Source organism: Canis lupus, chromosome 24, assembly GCF_003254725.2.
Source record: "Canis lupus dingo isolate Sandy chromosome 24, ASM325472v2, whole genome shotgun sequence".
Classification (NCBI taxonomy): domain Eukaryota; kingdom Metazoa; phylum Chordata; class Mammalia; order Carnivora; family Canidae; genus Canis; species Canis lupus.
The window spans coordinates 41491477-41510328 of NC_064266.1; the positions used below are offsets into that span (position 1 = coordinate 41491477).

Below are 18852 nucleotides of genomic sequence, written 5' to 3' on the forward strand. Positions count from 1 at the left end.
AGCGCCAGTCCTGACAGCAATAGAAGTCTTTATGAATGCGGATTTTCAGGTGTTGCTGCTTGACAAATGCCTGCCGGAAGATTCTAGAATCCTGAACCTCCCGGCTGGTGTGAACCACTGTACAAGTGCAGGAATCATGGCACATTCCTCCATTTGATTTCCCAAAAAAAACATCTTTTTTCTTTTTTTAATCTCCTTTATGGGGGTATAATTTACGTATGATACACTTTACTCATTTTAAGGCACGACCTGACGATTCTCAACAAACACACACAGTCATATATAACCACCAGCAGAATCATGACAGAGAAAATGTTCATAACCCCAGAAGGGTCCCCCATGCCCCTCTGCAGTCAATCCCCAACCCCAACCCCAGGCCCTTTGCAGCCACACTCATCTGCTTGTGGCCCACAGAATTCTAGCTTTATTGAGAATTTCCTATGAGGGCTTTTGTCCCTGGCTGACTTCAATATTGCCTCTGAGGTCCATTCATGTTGGTAGCGTGTATTTGTTGTTCAGCCTTTTGACTGCTGTATAGGACTCCACTGCGTGACTCCACCACAATTCCTTTATTCACGGACTTTTGGGTAGTTTCCAGCTTGCTGCTACTATGAATAAAGCTGCTACAAACGTTCACGCACAAGGCTCTGTGTGAATGTGTTTTACCTCTGGGGGGAAAACAGCTGGGAATGAAATTGCTTCGCCCCGTGGTGAGTGTTGCTGACACTCCTAAGAACTGCCTCCAGGTTTTCTAAAGCCCTTCTATCGTTTTGCTTTCACATCTTTGCCAACACTTGCTACTGTCAGTCTTTAATTTTACCCATTCTAGTGGATGTGAAATGGTATCCGTCGTGACCTCAATTTGCATTTCCCTATTGACCAATGATGTTAAGCAATTTTTCATGTGCTTGTTTGCCATTCATACATATTCTTTGGTGAAATGCCTATTTAAATCTTTTGCCAATATTTTAGTGGAGTGTCTTTTTCATCCAACTTACCAATCATTTCTTTTTCATGGTTCATTGTTTTACGTCCTATCCAACAAATCTTCGCCTAGCCCAAGGCTAAAAAAAAATATTTTCTCTTATTTTTTTTCTATAAATTTTATATTGACAGATCTGACATTTAGGTGTATGATCTATTTCACTTTAATTTTTGTGTATGCAATGGGGCAAGGATTGAAGTTCAGTTTTGCACATAAATATCCAGTTGTCCCAGCACTATATGTTGGAAGGTGATTCACTTTCCATTGAACTGCCTCTGCACAAAAGCTAGTGAAAGCCTCCAGGTAGATGGGCTCACCAGCAGTAGCTAGAAGTAGGAGACAGTGATGAGATGATCCTAAAATAATGACAGAAGTGTTTAATATACATGTTTTAGAACCCTACTCCACAGTCGTTTAAGGTGGTGATAAAGATCTATGTTTATTGATGATAAAAAGATAATTAATAAACCAATGAAAAATGTATCACTTAATAAAGTGATGAAAAATTTATCACGTAATAAAGTGATGAAAAACCGTATTACAAAACAGAATAGATAGGAAGATCTCACGTTTCTAAATAGAGTAGGAGACAATACGAAACACAAAGACAGGGCAGTCGGAGGAGTACGTGACTCTTGATCTCAGGGTCGTGAGTGCAAGTCCCATGTTGGGTATAGAAATTACTTAAGTTTAAAAAAAGAAGAGAGAAACAGAAACACAAAGACAGACCAATAAAAGATCTATTCCAAAAGTTCATCATGGTCATCTCTGGGTGGTGAATTAAATATGATTAATATTTTTTGCAATTTTCTGAAGTTTTTCAATGCGTGTAAGGGATATTTTCATAATAAAAAGCCTTTTCTATTTTGAAAGAGTGTCATGGGTGGAAAAAGACAGAAATGAGGGTGAGCAATAAGTTGCTGCTCCAGATCTGAGGGACTAAGTCATCCCGTTTATTACTAGAAAATCTTACTGGGTCTCACCATCATGTGAATAGCACGGAGAGAACTTCACTATAGCTCCAGACAATGCACCCATTATCTGCAAAAATACATGCTGACGTGTATAATTCTTAGATCCGAGGACACTAAAGTCGAACACATGGCGATGAAAACTGCTGAGAAACATACAAATAATGGTAGAAATTAGTAGTCAAGCTATTTCAAATTAGTTTTTATTCAGAGACGGTTGTTTATAGCCATAAGGCAGCATCAAGCTACTGTCTACAGAATCTTGGAGTGACTCCTAATTACCCATAATTGGATTTTCTGCCTTGCAGATTATCGGCAGTGGCTCTGGAATTGGCCCATTCATCCCAGAGGCTCTCCAGCTGAGTGGGATCACGTAGCCCAGCATCCATCCAGAAGAGTTTAAAACTGATTCAAAAAAAGAACAAGTTAAAGGAATCGGGGATGGATTAACATAGAAACGAGATGCCTAGGAGATTTCTAAATTACTGCCTGCAGATTTTTGATAGTGAAGTTATTAACCGGCCAGGCAACAAAAAGGAATAAATAAACTTAAGTTAAAATTAGAAAGATTTCACTTTGGCCACAGGATATGCTTTCTTAAGGACATGATTACATCCATTCACCAAACACTGTGGGGCTCAGGCCACGTCCGCGGTTCTTTAAAGATGACCAATCGGGTCTCAGATTCTAAGGGGGATCTGTGGGGTCAATTCCCTGGATTATTGAAAAAAGAACCGGACTTCAACAATCAGGCTCCAAAATCTTAACCAAGTATCAAAGATCAAAATCATCACTGATTCCAATTAACACTTCCTGGAAAATCCAATATCACCTGGCCACTGCCCATTTTCCTTCAATGTCTTCTATTCTATAACGTGCTGCAGGAAGGAAATACATCCGAATGGGCAATGTCCATAGCAAGTGTGATACTCCCTTTAGGTTTCCTTCAGCGTGAGAAATAGCCCTCCCGGCCTTCACAGCGCTGGCAGTCATAGAAACCTCCCCACATCCTCTGCATCATCACCCTTTCCTACAGGTGCTCATGTTGCTGACTGAGCACAGAGAGCAACAGAAAGAGGAGGAAGGAGACAGGGTTGCGGGGAGAGAGGAGTGGGATGGACCAAGTTCTGCAGGTTTGGCTTTGTGGGGGTAACAATTTCTGAAAACCGTATGCAAGTTTGACTTAAGAAAGTAATTTCAGGGGTGCATGGGTGGCTCTGTTGGCTAGGCGTCTGCCTTTGGCTCAGGTCATGATTGTAGGGTCCTGGGATCCAGCCCCGCGTGGGGCTCCCTGCTCGGTGGGGAGTCTGCTTCTCCCTCTGGCTCTGCTCCTCCCCACAACTCATGTGCTTGCGCTCGCTCTCTCTCTCTCTCTCTCAAATAAATAAAATATTTTTTTAAAAAAAAGAAAGTTATTTCAAGGGTACCTGGGTGGCTCAGTTGTTAGGCCTCTGACTCCCGATTTTGGTTCAGGTCATGATCTCAGGATTCTGAGATTGAGCCCCAGGTCAGGCTCCACACTTCCCCTGGAGCCTGCTTAATATTCTCTCTCTCCCTCTGCCTGTCCCCACTGCTCAGACATCCACTTTGTTCTCTCTCTCGCTCTCTCTCTCCTTAAAAAAAAAAAAAAAGAGGAAAGAAAAGAAAAAGAAAAAAAGGAAAGTAACTTCACACCAAGTCCAGGTTCTCAAAAGGAAAACCCCCTTTTCTCCCACTCAGATACTGGCTGTTTCAAGGTTTCTTAGGTGAAGACTTCTTTTGGGTCACAAATGTCTACCTTCAAAGATTGTCACGGAATAAAAACTGAGTGAGCCATTAAACTGCACTACTCAACTTACCTTAACCCCTGAAGCAAGTTTTCCTACATAATTTTCATGAGCTGGTAAGCCAGGAGGAAATGGAGGTAATGTTAGCCCATCATCATCATAACAGCTAATAATTACACAACATTCCCTGTGGAGTGAGAGAAAACCAGGTGCTTCTATATATATCACCTCATTTTATCCTCACTCCAACCTACGAAGTAGGTTACTAGTATCTTTTCTTTTATGGTCAGGGAACTGGAGCTCGGAGAGGTTAAGCCAGCAGTTCAGGGTAGCACAGCAGTACAGTCAGGGTTTGGACTCTCTTCACCCTGCCCCTAACCTGGGCTGTTAGTCACCAGCTGTCTTGCATGCTCTATACCCGAGAGAAGCAGACTGAACCCCAATAGCAGTCAGTGACCTCATCGCAACATGCTTTCTGAGGTTTGATGTCCTCTTTTTGCTTCTACATTTGGTTAACCTAAACAGAGCTCTTCATAAAGCCATGTTTGATCAGGATAAAGGAGCAGGGAAGCCATCTAGACAAAGCATCGTGCAGCTTCGAAGCAGGGCGTGCCCCCTGCAGCCTGCCTCCAGCCACCACCATGGCCTTCCCAGTGGAAGGTTTTCAGATTTCTCTGCTAGCTCACTGTGGGAGTTTGACATGGCCCACCTGCCAGCAGAGATGAGACTTTTGTGCTTCAAGAAAAAAGAAAAAAAAAAAAAAAAACTAGGGAGAAGGCTGGTCATCTTTATGGGACACATTCCATCAATTCAGAGTCACACATGGCATAAATCATCAAGAAATTACTTTTGGCTCAAGAAAAACTTTCCAGTTAGACAAGAAACCAATTCAACAACACTTCCAGCATCTAGCAGGTCAGCATTACAACCCCCACCAGCAAAGTGGTGTTCGTATTAATTATTATAACACCAGAAATTTTTGTTGTTGTTCAGAGGGATTAAGTAATTTATCTGTACCTGTGGGGATTTGAACCCAAGTCTGTCTGAAAGCACAGCCCAGGCTGCCAACCACTCTTCTGCACCAAGGATCAGCATGCATTTTCTGTAAAATGCCATATAGATAATATTCTCAGCTTTGTGAGCCATGACGGCTCGGCTGCAACTTCTCAGCTCTGCTTTTGCAGCACAAAACCAGCCACAGACAGTAAGTGAACAAATGGGTGTGGTTGGGTGCCAATAAAACTTTATCACAAAAAAACAGGTTACCAGCCAGATTTGGCCCAAGGGCCAAGTCTGCCAATCCTTGTTCTGTTCTTTCATGGAGAAGAAAAGATTTGAGCTGAGTCTGATAAGGCTCATGCATCTGCTGAGGCTGGATGACAAAGTACCATAGACTGAGGGGGTTTAGATCACAGAGATTTATTTCCTCACAGTTTAGGGGGCTCATAATCCGATATGGAGGTGTGGGCAGGATTGAGATGGGCTGAGAGGGTCGGACGGCTCTCTCCTTGGCTCATGGATGGCCATCTTTTCCTTGTGTCTTCCCACGGCCCGCTCACTGTGTCTGTGTCTTTAACCACCACCTCGTCTTATAGGGACACCAGTCACAGGAGTCATTTAACAACCTCTTTTTATCTTAATTACCTTGTTCAAGAGCCTGTCTCAAATATAGTCACATTCTGAGATGCTGTGGGGGTTAGGACTTCAATATATGGATTGGGGGGACACAATTCAGCCCCTCACAAATGGAACAGATTTCAACAGGCAAAGAGTGGAAGGAAAGAAAAGGAAAGAAAAGCATGCGGGCTTGTGTCTGTGTAAGTTGGCCAAAATTTTATTGGGTGGGCAGGGATCTTTCTCTGAAGAAGTGATATATTTCAGTTGAAGCTGCTTAAGAATACCATAAAGCAATCAAACCAATAAAACAAAGAGTATTTATTGGCTCACAGAATTGAGAAGTCCAGGCCTAGGTCTAGCTTCAGGTATGGCTTGATGTAGGTGCTTAATCAATGTCACCCACAGAAGATCATATAAGTGGAAACATGCTTTTATTTATTCAACAAACATGTATTAAATTTCCTTTTCCCACCAGCCCTCTTTACACTAAGCATTCCCCCAATGAATAAGGCCCTTAAGGCCCAGTCCAGGAACACCTGTATGGCTCAGTCAGTTAAGAATCTGCCTTCAGAAAAAAAAAATAAAAATAAAATAAATAAAATAATAATAAAAAAAAAAGAATCTGCCTTTGGTTTAGGTCATGATCCCCAGGGTCCTGGGATGGAGGCCTGCATCAAGCTCCCTGCTCAATGGAGAGTCTGCTTCTCCCTCTGCCCCTCACCCTGCTCATTCTCATAAATAATAATAATAAATAAATAAATAAATAAATAAATAAATAAATAAAGCAAGCAAGCAAGCCCAGGCCCATAGGTACCACCACAGGCTGTCCTGTGAGTGAGGATAAAACCCACACAGAAGAAAACAGTGCTGAGAAAAGGAGAACAGGGGAGCTCGAATGGCACTGATGAAGTACCTGCATCAAGCCATACCTGACGCTACCATACTCCTAAATTTTTCAATTCCACGAGCCAATAATTTCCATTGATCTTCTTTGCTGCATTGCTGGTGTACTCAGACTATTTCAACTCAAATATCCCTTCTTCAGAGAAAGCGATGCTGACCATCCACAAGACTCGATCTTCTTTATACCCACCTATAAGCCCCAGTGCTCTACCTTCGTAGCACTTATCACACCTGCAAGTAGATCATGTCACTGATTTCCTTAACAACTGCCTCCCCTGGGAGCTCTTTGTTGGCACATAGTGGGTGCTCCAGCAAGTTACTTTTTTTAATACTCTTTTCAAAGCAGTTTTAGGCTCACAGCAGAATTAAGCAGAAAGTACAGAGAGTTCTCACCTACCCCCAACACCCCCCCACACACACACACAGCATCCCAGCTGTCAACATCCCACACCAGAGTGGTCCGTTCGTTATGATCAATGAACCTACACGGTTATATCGGCATTACCGAAAGTCCCCAAGTTACATTGAGGTGCACTCCTGGTGGTGTGGATTCTGTGGGTTGTGACAACTGTCCAATGATGTGTGTCCAATGTGAGTGTCACACAGACTAGTTCTACTGCCTTGACCATCCTCTGAGCTCCACCTATTCATTTTTCTCCCTCTCCCCAAGCCCTGGTAAAATCTATTTTCTTAAATAAGAAAACTAATTTTTTTTCATGCCCCTGCTCATCTGAGTTTCTGGTTTCTGTCCTGACCCTTTCTTTCAGCCTCCAGGGTGGTTCCTCCCGGGTTATCAGTCCGTGCCTAGAACAGGACTGGCTCTCAGGTGAGTGGGCAGGAGCGCAGGACACTCGACAGCAGCTGGGGGAGATGGCCTCGAAGCTTCCAGGCTTCTGCCCTCTGCAGCCTCCGTTCCACTTTTAAACTAGCTGCGTCTTGTCCTGAGTGCCAAAATGCATCTGGAATGAGGCATGATCCTCCCACTTCCAACAGATTCACTTAGTGTAATGTCACAGGTAAATGTATCAAAACCCAGTAGATGTTCTATTTATGGTAATTGGTCTGAAATGTTACCAACGCGTCTCAAAATATAGGTGTTGTCTTGAGCATGTGACGAGAGGGTTGACGTAGGCTTCTTTTCCCTTCTTCATCTTGGACCCCCTCCCAGAACAAAAGGCTCCCAACAATTAACGATTCTCTGTTTTCTTGGTTTATTTCAAGTGGAAGGTACCGCAAGCCTCAAGGTTCAGGTCTCCACATCGGATCTCTCTAACGCAACATCTGTAGTATTTATCATTGCCAATGTTCAAGAAAAGAATACAGCCTGCCCCCGGAGCCTCTGAAAAACACTCACTCTTCCATATTCTCACCTGCCTGCTAGGTTTCCTGACAAAGACAGATTGGAGGTGGGTGGTAGTACACTGCCAAAGGTGATGATGAGTTTGCTTCGATAGCAACTGATTTGGGAATAAGGAGCAGTGGTGCTGATTCTCCAACATCCACTTCCTGGAAAAGTCATAAAGCCCCATCCATGGCTCTACTTGGCCTTTCCCTCATGCCCAGTCCTCATCAGGTCTCCTGCCTCAAGCCATGCCCCTTCCCATCTCATGACCCAAAACCTAGAAGGACTGGATGCTCAGAGGGGGGCTGGTACCTCAAGCTCTGCGACCTGACACAAAAGGCCTTCCCAAGGATCCAGTGAGAGAGGGAAGTGCCAGGGCTTGGGGCTCCCCATATAGAAAGTAGCATTCACTAAACACATGCCTATCAGGCATGCTCTACTGGATGGATGCTGGGGACAAGGGGGTGTGAGGGAAGAGGAAAAGATGGCAGTCCATGTCCTCATGATGCTAAAAATTGAGTCAAGAGACAAATGGTGATCATACAAAATGTACAACAATGTTGTAGAATGTCCAATTATGACCCATAATACAAAGAAGTATGTGGTCCTGAGTGTGGATGACAGCAGGGATGGGTCCAGTCAGGGAAGGCTTCCCTGGGGAATCACAGGTCTCCAGGAGTCACTTCCTCAATGCACTCAGGTCTTGCTCAAAAGTTGTGGGGATGCCTCGGTGGCTCAGTGGGTGAAGCATCTGCCTTTGGCTCTGGTCATGATCCCGGGGTCCTGGGATCAAGTCTCATGTTGGGCCCCCTGCTCATCGGGAGTCTGCTTGTCCCTCTGCCCTTCTCCGTGGCTCATGTTCTCACTCTCTCTCTCAAATAAATAAATAAAATCTTTTTAAAGAATTATTTAAACATTTTTAAAATTTAAAGAAAAAGAAAGTTGTGTCCTCAGAAAAGATGCGCTGGACCCCTTGAAGATCCACCTCTTCTTACTGTCTTCACTTGGCTTCCCCACTTCAGTGATGACCCCTCAAAATTACACTGCACACCCACCGGCCTCTCTTTGCTAAGAGAATATAAGCCCCATTGTCTTCTCTTTCCTTTTTTTTTTTAAGATTTTATTTATTTATTCATGAGAGACACAGGCAGAGGGAGAAGCAGGCTCCATGCAGGAAGCCCGATGTGGGACTCGATCCCGGGTCTCTAGGATCATGCCCTGGGCCGAAGGCAGATGCTCAACTGCTGAGCCACCTAGGTGCCCCGCATTGCCTTCTCTTTGTTCTACCAGCAGCACCTAGAACCGTGCCCGGCACGTAGTAGGTACTCAACAGATATTTGCCTAATGAATGAATTCAGTTGGGCTGATTTCTGAAGGACCAACCGGTGGCCACAGCAGGAAGGGACAGGGGAACGAGACCCAGGCAGTGCAACCAGCGTCACTACTGCTCAAGGGACCAGCACCCAAGCGAGGGCCGAGCCTGGACCACTGAGGGTGAGGAGCCAGGAGGCCAGGCTGCCGAGGCAAGGGTGACGTGGTCTGGCACTGCTCAAAGCTGTAATCTGCCAGAGTTTTCATCATTCCGCTAAAGGGGAAAGAGAGCTCATGAAATGTTCCTGCTGGGAGGGACGTTGGAAGGGTGGTTAAAATATGACCAGATTTGCCCCGAGAAAAGGGCACCCTGGCTGCGGATTAGAGTCCGGCCAGGAGGCCAGGGCACAGCGGACGGGAGGGGAGCAGCTGGGTGTGCAGGAGCGGTGGTGGACAGAAGTCAGGGGGCCACATATGTCTGGCCATCAGATCCACAGGACACGATAAAGGGCTGCTTACGAAAAGTGAGTCGGGAAGGGACGGCAGGGAACCTTCCCTGGGTTTCATGCATGGAGCACAAGCCCCAACCCAGCAGCGAGGCCCTCACCTCCCGACGGCCAAGGACAAGCAGGGCTTCTTGGAGACCCTGGCTTACATTTTTGTACCCTGACCCCCAAACCCACCACCTTACGGAGAGGTGCTACAGCCACCCTATCCACCTGAGCGCGGTGTTCTTGTCCCACCAAACGTAAGGCTGAGGATTCTTAGCATCTTCTTCACCGGACTCATAATTCTCTTGCTTTTCCCCGTCGCTGACCTAAACCAGACAGTAAAACACCAGGGAGGGGCCGCTCCTCAACCCACCAGGGGAGGGCAAGGTCGCCTACAACACAGTTACATCTCCAGGACCCATCATAAAATTACGATCTCATTCATATTTTATGTCCTATCGACCCCCTAGCCGGCTACTTTAATCCACCTTTGAAACCCACAGAGAGCCCGCGTGGTATCGAATATACACGGCTTCCGTACATTTTCAAAATACAGGGTGCCTCTGGTCAGTAGTGAAATTGCTAGGAGAAAATCTTTGTTATCAAACTTAGCATGAGGGGAGAGTATCAACCAGCAGCAAACGCACTGGTGCATGAGTGTGTGTGTGGGGGGGGGGGGGGGGCGTGCGGGTATGCACACACACACAGGCACACACGTGTGGCTCGATGGGAGGAGAGAGAAAATACCAATGAAGTGGGGAAGGCACCTGCTCGCAGACACACACACACACACACACACGTATGCACTCTTGAATCTACCACGGAGGCAGCTCGAGCCTTCGGTGGCTTCCCATGGTCACCTGTCAACGTTGTGTTAATGACGGAGCACGCCACTTCGCTCCGACGCACATAAACAAAGCCCAGAGCTGCTAATAGGTTTGAAAGGACACTATGGATTGCTCAGAACAAAACCCAGAACCTCTCCGATGTCGGGGACACAACAGCGGTGGCAAGTCGTTGATTCCAGACCAAGGCCAGGAGTCACAGGAGCCACTGATAGGAAATCGGCGCGGGGTAACACGGTCGCTGCCGCATGGCATGTCCAGAGCAGCTCCCTTTGTGCTGCTCCCTGAAGGCAGGTGCTGGGGTCAAGGGCCGAGGAGGAATTCCAGTCTCCCGGGTCTGGCCACCAATCTAAAGCATGCATCCAGCCCTGCTCTGCACACAGGTAGCTTCATCCCAACAACTACAGGCCGTGAGCCACTTCCCGACCCTACGACAGGCCCGTGGAAAACTGTTAGCCCCTGAGCATCCGCTGGTTAGATAATATTGCCTCATCTCTGCTTCCCGGTTGGGTTCCGTTTCTGGCTCTGCTGATTACTGTGTGATGTCAGGAAAGTCACCTAACCTCTCTGAGCCTCGGTGTTTTCGTCTGCAAAACAGGACTAAGAGCTCATTACCCCCCACCCACCCACCCAACACACACACACACACCCCGATTCCAGAATTGTCTGCACAGGTTAAATGCAATAATGCATGGGAAGTGGTTAGCAGAGTAAGCAGCTCAGACGTTGTTAATCTACCACCCATTTAGTACAGCTTAATGTCAGTCTCCTAAACTCTTGACAAATATTAACTGATTCCATCTTCAAAACAACTCTGTGAGGCTGACACTTATTTTCTCTGTTTTGTGGATTAGGAAACAGAGGCGTCGAGACGATGCCGGTCGTCAACGGTGGCCCATCGCTCAAACCCACGCCTGGCTCTGGAACCTGTGAGCTTCACCGCCGCACTTAGCAATCAAGAAATGTTCATTATTCTCGTTATTCTAATCCCTCATTCTAAGCATCTTCAAATCCAGCTGATTTTCCTTCCTTTTACACATTTCACTCAGCTCTACTTTTCCCGTCCAGTGTCACCACCCTAGAAAATTCTGGGTCCTTCTGCTCCAATCCACCCTGCACATCGCTACAAAATCAACTCTCCTAAAATGTTCCTTTCTGCCTCCCCTCTTGCAGAACGCAGCCCATGCTCCCCTGGGTCCTTCCTCAGCTGGACCAATCCCACCTGTCTCGTGCCACCCAGTGCACGAACCCTCGCCTCTGGTCACCTGGTCCGTCCACCCCGGGGCCATACAGGCCTCTCCGACTCTTCCTGCCTCCCCTCTGCTCACACTGGCACTTTCACAGAAATGCCTCCACTGTGCCTTTCAGGACTCTGCACATCTTTTAGCCATCCTCTACTGTCCACAGCTCGAACCTGAGTGTGAGTCTCAGGAGGCCACAGACGGTGTGAACTATAACAAAGAAGGTGATAGGAGAGGTATCAGAAGGATAAATCTGGAAGAATTCTGAATAGACAGAGAGAGAGAGAAGCAAGGAAGCTTATTTAACAGTATCTCCTTCTTTGATTAAAAATAACAACACAGCAGTCTCAAGCTGATGTCAAACGAATCAAATGCAACCCACAGATGTGTCTTTCTTGCCTTCATAATTTTTTTAAAAACAGAGGATTCACCTGAAAATTCAGATTTCTAGCTTCTCTTTAAACATGAGAAGGTTTAGGCGTCTTCGACTCCCATTCTCCCAGGGCCTCCTATGTCAGAGCTGATCTGTCAGCAGCTGGCCATTCACCCTCCAGTTGGCCACAGTCCCCACCACTCCCGATTACTCAACACTGAGGGAGGGCAGGATGTCATTTATCGTTATGCTTACACTCTTTCTTTCCTTGCAGTGGAAAGCTACGTCCTATAACTAAGGTCCGTCATAAGAAGAAAGAGCACACATAGACTAAGATGGAACACACATTTCAAGACCAAAAAAAGAGACATATGCTTTTGATGTGGAAACAAAGAATATTCTTACATCTTTAATATGCACACCCACTATCCGACTGACTCTCTGTGTACCCACCTGGCATTGCAGGCATTTGAAGTCGTGACCCCAGGTGTAGGTATATCCTTCCCAGGACTCGTACCTTCCTGCCAAGCCTTATGCTGCTTGCTTCTGGAAGATGGGGAAAGGTCATTCTCAAAACCATCACAAACAAAGACTGCCCCCAAAGGCTGGGTCCAATGCCCTGAACCTTTTCCTAACTTGCTTCTGCTTCCAAGATATATCCTCACCTTTGGATATCTGATTGCTCACTGGGCAGGAAATCATATAAATCCCTTCCAAATAAGGTATGAATGCCTGATGATGGTTTCACACAGTCTACCTTCAGGTTACAATTTAACAGGTGCCTACAGTACTTGAAGCTAGTGGTTATAAATGGGCTTCCTGAGGCCTTACGCTCCTCTCAGGCGCTGGTGTGGGAAATGGGTTATACGTAATGAGGCGGAGGGAAGACCAGATAACTCACCAGACCAGCTCCAATTTCCCCTGCATTATTTAATGAGGTTCTGTGTAAGATGCCATTGGAGGTGGACTAATTCTATCACTTTTAAGGAAAAAGATGTCTAAGTTTTAAAAAGCAACAATGAAAAAATAAAGTAATAAAATAAAATATAAAACAACGATGTAGCCGTTATGGTTTTGGTGTCAAGCAAAGGAAACCCACTCCGACTGAGCTTACAGTAAGTATGACGGCCCAAGGGGAGCGGGGGCACTCACAGGATCTGTGGGAGCACAGACTTGAGAGCAGGCAGGAATGCACAGGCAGGCAGCAGGAAGGAAAGCAACCATACTGCAGCCCGACAGCTCGGACCCTAACCTATAGGCACTGCTGTTGGAAGGACCGGCTTCCGTGGGGCCCTCTCCTTCTTTGATTGACCTGAAATTCTAAGTCCCAGAAAAGCACGTCCAGTGAACCCAGGACTTCTCAAGGGCGACACGGTTGACATTTGGGGCTGGATAACTGTTGTGGAGGCCGTCCTGTGCACTGTGCGATGTTGAGCAGCATCCCTGGCCTCTACCCGCTAGATGCCAGTAGCACCTCCCACCACTCATGAGACAACCAAAAATGTCTCCAGACATTGTCAAACGTTTCCCAGGACAGAAGTGCCCCCGGTTAAGGACCATTGAGTTAGCCCGACTTCAGAGATACCCTGGCTGTCTTGGGGTGAAGGGGTAGGAGGGCCTGGGCCCTCAACCTCCATAGCAAAAGGCAGGTGCCTAAAATTATCCTCAATACCCAACACAATACTTACCCCACAAGGAAATCAAAGACTATTTGGTACCAAGTCATTGAAAGCTAAAATTCTACAAGTGACTAGTTGCGTCACCCCAAGCTTCAAGAAGCAAGGGCTCTCTCTGGGCCACTCACTATAAACAACCAGCAGAATAACAGGGTGGGGAACGGTGACTTTCGTGGAGCCTCCTACATGCAGTCATTCCCTCCCCACCTGCCTGCCCCATCAACTACTCAGCAACTACAACTCTCTAAATCCAAGGCAAAGAGAAATGGTTGGTTCCGTGAGGAATCTTCCAGACTGAATTCCCCAATCTGGACTTCTCTGGAGTACCCGACAGGATGTGGAAATCCTTTTAATGCGGGCGGGATGAGACCAGAGGTTAGTTCTTTAACAAGCAAGAGAGGAGATTTGCTCCCCCTGACCCCCCACTCTGGTCACACGAAATGGGTACCGCATGACCGTCACGGGTTCGGGATTGTGTGACTTCGTGGCAGCGAATCTGTCTCTGCCACCCTGTGCTCAGAATCCTCCTCGCCCACCTGGACACAGCTAAAGTTGCTAACGACAAGCCTCCTCTCTTGGAAGCCCTTCAAAACTTTCAAACCTAGTGCTGCCAAAATAAATGGCTTTATGATCATCCAAACGCTGAGAAAAGAAGGAAGGGGGGGAAAGCGAATAGGAATACACAAATAAGTAAAGGAATAAGTCTCTAAAGAACCCGAATGACCCTGGCGTGTTATGCTTGAATTTAAGTCTGCTCTATATTTGCAATTCATTCTTAGTGCACAATTACATCTTAAGTAGATAATCCTCTGTAGAACAGTTCTTCTGTAAACAGCCAGTAATTTTGATATATTAGAATTAAAAGAAATTTCCTAAGGCCAAATTCTGCTATGTTTTAAAAATATATACCTTGGTTATTCCAAGAATAATTTTGCTTCAGGGACCCAATTAAAGTTATCAAACCTGTAGGTTCTTCTGGATGCTAAAGATGCAATATATTTTGCACATACTTCTACTGGTTATTATTTTACAGGGATTTCATTTTACAGATTTAAAAAAAAAAAAAAACTTCGACCAAGGGGAAGGGTTTTAGAAGACCACATAATTCTAAATCGCAAACAAAAAACCCAAAGCTCTGTCATCACAAAGGCTTGTAATGAAAGAAGGAGCAGGTTTGTTTATGGACAGGTGAAAAAAAAATTGCCAAATAGGTTTGTTTATGAGATGCTGCAATTTTCAATGCTTTGAAGTTTAAGATGCGGTAAGCACAGTTCATATGAGGCATAATCAAGAAGTGGTTGTTTGTTTCTGTTGCTGCAAAATTACGGGGTGTCCCATATGGGCTAGCATCTTGTACAGTTGTAGATATGGTAATTACCCTGCAACAATCCTGACATTCCTTGCTTTCCCAGGGAAGAAAGGGGAGCGATGATGGGGACAGTTGATGACAGCCTTTCAAGTGTCTCAATCCTCTTGGCTGCAATTGTTTAAGGCAGGAGCAGCGGAGCAGCCAGAGCCAGAGAGGCAGGCCGAGAAGGTGTTACATGTGAAGCAGAACAGGTAAATCAAAACAGTTCCATTTGTGAGATCTGTCAAATTATTTGCCAGCCTGATAACTTGGTGAGGTTTCTGATATATTTCAGTTAACCAAGTATTTTACCTGCAAAGAAGATGTGAGCAGTTTGACCTTTATGATTTCATAATGAGCAAGAATTTGCCTGTCACACCATGATTTCTGTTAGATGGCTTCAAAAAGCAGGAGGGGCGGGGGGTGGAGGGAAAAGAAAGTAAAACCACGTTTGTCCATTTCCCCGCTGAAATACCCCCAAGTCAACCTATATTATGAGATCCAACAGACTGGACCCCGACCCAGCACCAGAAGTAACAGTTGACTAGAGGGCTTGGTGGGAAGAGGAGGGACCCCCTATATCTATTACAGAAGATGAAATTTCCAGAATTTTTTCATTTTCCAGAATATTTTTTCAAAAATAAGATGGATTTTTTTCCCCAGTCTAGTGCAGGGGCCACCAAACGTTTTCTGCAAAGGGCCAGGTGGTAAATATTTTAGACTTTGCAAACCATGCAATCTCTATTATGCTACTCAGCTCCGGGGCTGTAGCTTCAGAGCAGCCGGAGCAGCCACAGCACACTGTAAGGGGACGAGGCGGCTGGGTTCCAAGAAGGCTTCGTCTTACAAAACAGGTCGCAGGCCAGGCTTGGCCTGTGGGTCATCGTTTGCTGATCCCTGATCTAGTAGTTAGGCTGGCTCCATCTACCTTCATAGCTTTTTGGAGATGCTAACGGCTATCCGAGGTTTGGGGGAAGTCTCTCCACGTGGCAATTATGAAATTTTGCTTCAAACAGTCAGGGAATAAAAATGATAATATCACTTACTATTTTTACCTTGTGATTCCATTTTCCTCATGCAAACCTACAACAGGTACTTGCAGGTACTTTACGTGCAGACTTGCCCTGTTGCAGCTTTGGCAGGTGTCACAGCTGCTTCTCATCCACTAGATCCCTTTCCAATCCCAGGGAACACCCCCAGCCTCTCACTCAGGCCAGAGTGAGCCCAAGCGGCCTCTCTGCACCGCCCAGAGATCACTCTAGCAGAATCACCCAACTAGAATCCAGACTCCATGTCACAGGCTGGTAATGCTTTCTTAGCAAGTTGAGGCATTGGGATTTTTTTCAAAGCATCATTCTCCTCGAAAACTGAAGCCCTGAGGGATCCCTGGGTAGCTCAGCTATTTGGCACCTGCCTTTGGCCCAGGGCATGGTCCTGGAGACCCAGGATCGAGTCCCGCATCGGGTCTGCTTCTCCCTCTGCCTGTGTCTCTGCCTCTGTCTCGGTCTGTGTCTCCCATGAATAAATAAATAAAATCTTAAAAAAAAAAAAAAAAAAAAAAAAAGCTAAAGCCCTGAGAACCTTGGAGATCTTTCGAGGAAGGTTGGCTCTTTTGGTCTGTTACAAAGAGCCACCTTCCCTTGACCCATATTGATCAAAACACCTGTTACTTTTGCATTGAATTCATTCGTTTCTCAAAGTTCTTGAGCAATGTGAATGAATCCTCAACACGATTCTTCTTCCCCAGGCTATGCTTCAATACAGTGTGTTGGTGCAACCCTTCATTAATACCGATTTGTAAGACTTCAAGGTGAAAAAAAGACTTTCTTTTTCTCTTTTTTTTTAAAGATTTTATTTATTTATTCATAGAGATGCAGAGAGAGAGAGAGAGAGGCAGAGACACAGGCAGAGGGAGAAGCAGGCTCCATGCAGAGAGCCTGTCGTGGGACTCGATCCAGGGTCTCCAGATCACGCCCTGGGCTGCAGGCGGCACTAAACCGCTGCACCACCGGGGCTGCCCAAAAAAAGACTTTCAATTATGAAATTGCCATACCAGGAACCCAGACCTCCGGATTCTTTCCCCAAATCTATCCGGCCTGTTATTAGGGCGTCCAAATTCTTGGATGGTTGATTTCATCCCTTTGCACCTTCTTCCTCCCCCTCTGAGGCCCTAAATGGTAAAGCCCAGAGCCTCCCACTTGCAAGGTGAATGAGCTCTGGCCTGGTCTTGACTTGTCATTCAGGCCCTGAACGCTCCCGCCCTCTCCTCACACCCGCCAGCCACTTCCACCAGGAGCAATGAATAGAAAGGGCTTTGCTCCTCAGAACCGGTGAGAGGCTTTTTAAGAGGCTGAGGGCGGCTTTTCTACCCATGGTGGAGCAATTTAAATAACAAGGGTCAGGATTACCCCTTTATAGAGTTGAGGTGGAAAAAAAAAATCTGCAGAGGCAGTGAAATGAGAAAGGAGGACGAGGATTCATTCTCCTACAATAGACCCGTTTCCCACCTTGCTAAACGCACACAGCCCTAATGACATCGCCTTCGCTGACTTGTATACACTTGCCCTCCCTACCATAAACACACTTGCGCCTCTATAGATGAGAACCGATTTTAATATAGAAACCTCCGTATCTATAATTCATGCTCTTTAGCCTTTACATATTTATTCTGCATTTTAATTAAGGCCAAAATCTGAATACTTTAGATGGATGGTTTCTTTCTTCTATGCATAGCTTATAGGCAAATTACCTGGCTGAAGCCCAAATGTTAAGGCAACACAATATTTCAGAGACTAGAGTAAGCTATTATCTGGACACACCAGCCCCGGAGAGCTTATAGGAAGCTGTCTCCTCTGCAAGGTAACCATCTCAAGATTGGCAGGGCTCATCCTCCCTGCCGTCTCGTGACAAAACGAGGGGATAAAATGCCAAAGGGTGGGGATTACCGGGAGATTACACCTTTCCGTAGAAAGTGGCAGTGGGTTTCACCTGGTGACATACATGGAGAGAGGGTTTGAGGGGTCAGGAAGATGGAAGGGGCTGGGAAGAGTCTGAGGTGTGCTGGGGATGTAGCTTGAGGACCTAGAACTGAAGTCCCCCACACAGACACTGGAATGATCTACCAACATAGACACACACACACACACACACAAAGATAAAGAAACAGCCCCGAAATCAGAAAAGCCATTAGCTCCCACTTGAGTTTGGCTGGAATGGCCAAACTTTTTGACAAAATGTTTAATGCTTTGAAAACCCTAGGAGGTTTCCTCACCAATAATTTATCAAGGAAGGTGATCTTTAAAATGTGAAACTCTACCTAAGCCTTGCCCCAAAGAGGCCTCAAGCCTTCTTTTCCCATTTCTGAAGCAGGTCAAATGCCAACCGATGCCTGTTTTGCAAATAAAGTTTTATTGGAACACAGCTACGCTCACTTGCTTCCGTATGACCAATGCTTGCATTCGCTCCAGGATGGCATCTTGGGGCACAGACCATCTGGCCTTCAAGGACGAAAGTATTCCCACTCTCTGTCGCGCTACAGGAAAAGTTTGCTGGCCCAGCTCCCATGAGTGGCCCCTCTGTTTTGTGCCTTTTAGTTTCTTCTTTCAGGGAAAGAAGGGACAAACCAATCAGAGACATGTGGAATTCCCAAATTCTCTCCATCATCCTGTTTCTTTTAGTCCTTGCAGAGCAATAAAAAAACTATACAAAATTCTCCCCAAGCATCTTCTCTGGAGGTAAAACAGCCCGTATTAATGTTTCAGTCCTCCTAACACCGTGCTGCTAAACTCCTCTAGCTTAGCTAACAGCAATGAAAACAACCCAAGCCCACGGGGACAGTGCCTAAGGGCCAGGCGCTGGGCCTGTGCTTTACTCCCATCATTGCATGTCACTATCCACACGGCCACAAATCCATCCTGCTAGAATTCCAGCTCCACACTCTTGGCGAGGGACAGAGGCAGTTTTGAAAACCAGATCCCTCCGAT

General features: G+C 46.0%; 2 long non-coding RNA genes across 2 annotated transcripts; one reads left to right on the plus strand and one right to left on the minus strand.

Moving 5' to 3' along the window:
- Positions 1–2171: 2171 nt before the first annotated feature.
- LOC125753532 (uncharacterized) lies at positions 2172–12499 on the minus strand. Its single transcript, XR_007405598.1, has 3 exons — positions 12299–12499; positions 4740–4824; positions 2172–2361 (listed from the first exon to the last, which is right to left on the minus strand). It is a non-coding gene; the product is annotated as an uncharacterized LOC125753532 (long non-coding RNA).
- Positions 9288–12785, plus strand: LOC125753533 (uncharacterized). The gene is made up of 3 exons (XR_007405599.1): positions 9288–9419; positions 11086–11160; positions 12120–12785. It is a non-coding gene; the product is annotated as an uncharacterized LOC125753533 (long non-coding RNA).
- The last annotated feature ends 6067 nt before the right edge of the window (positions 12786–18852 follow it).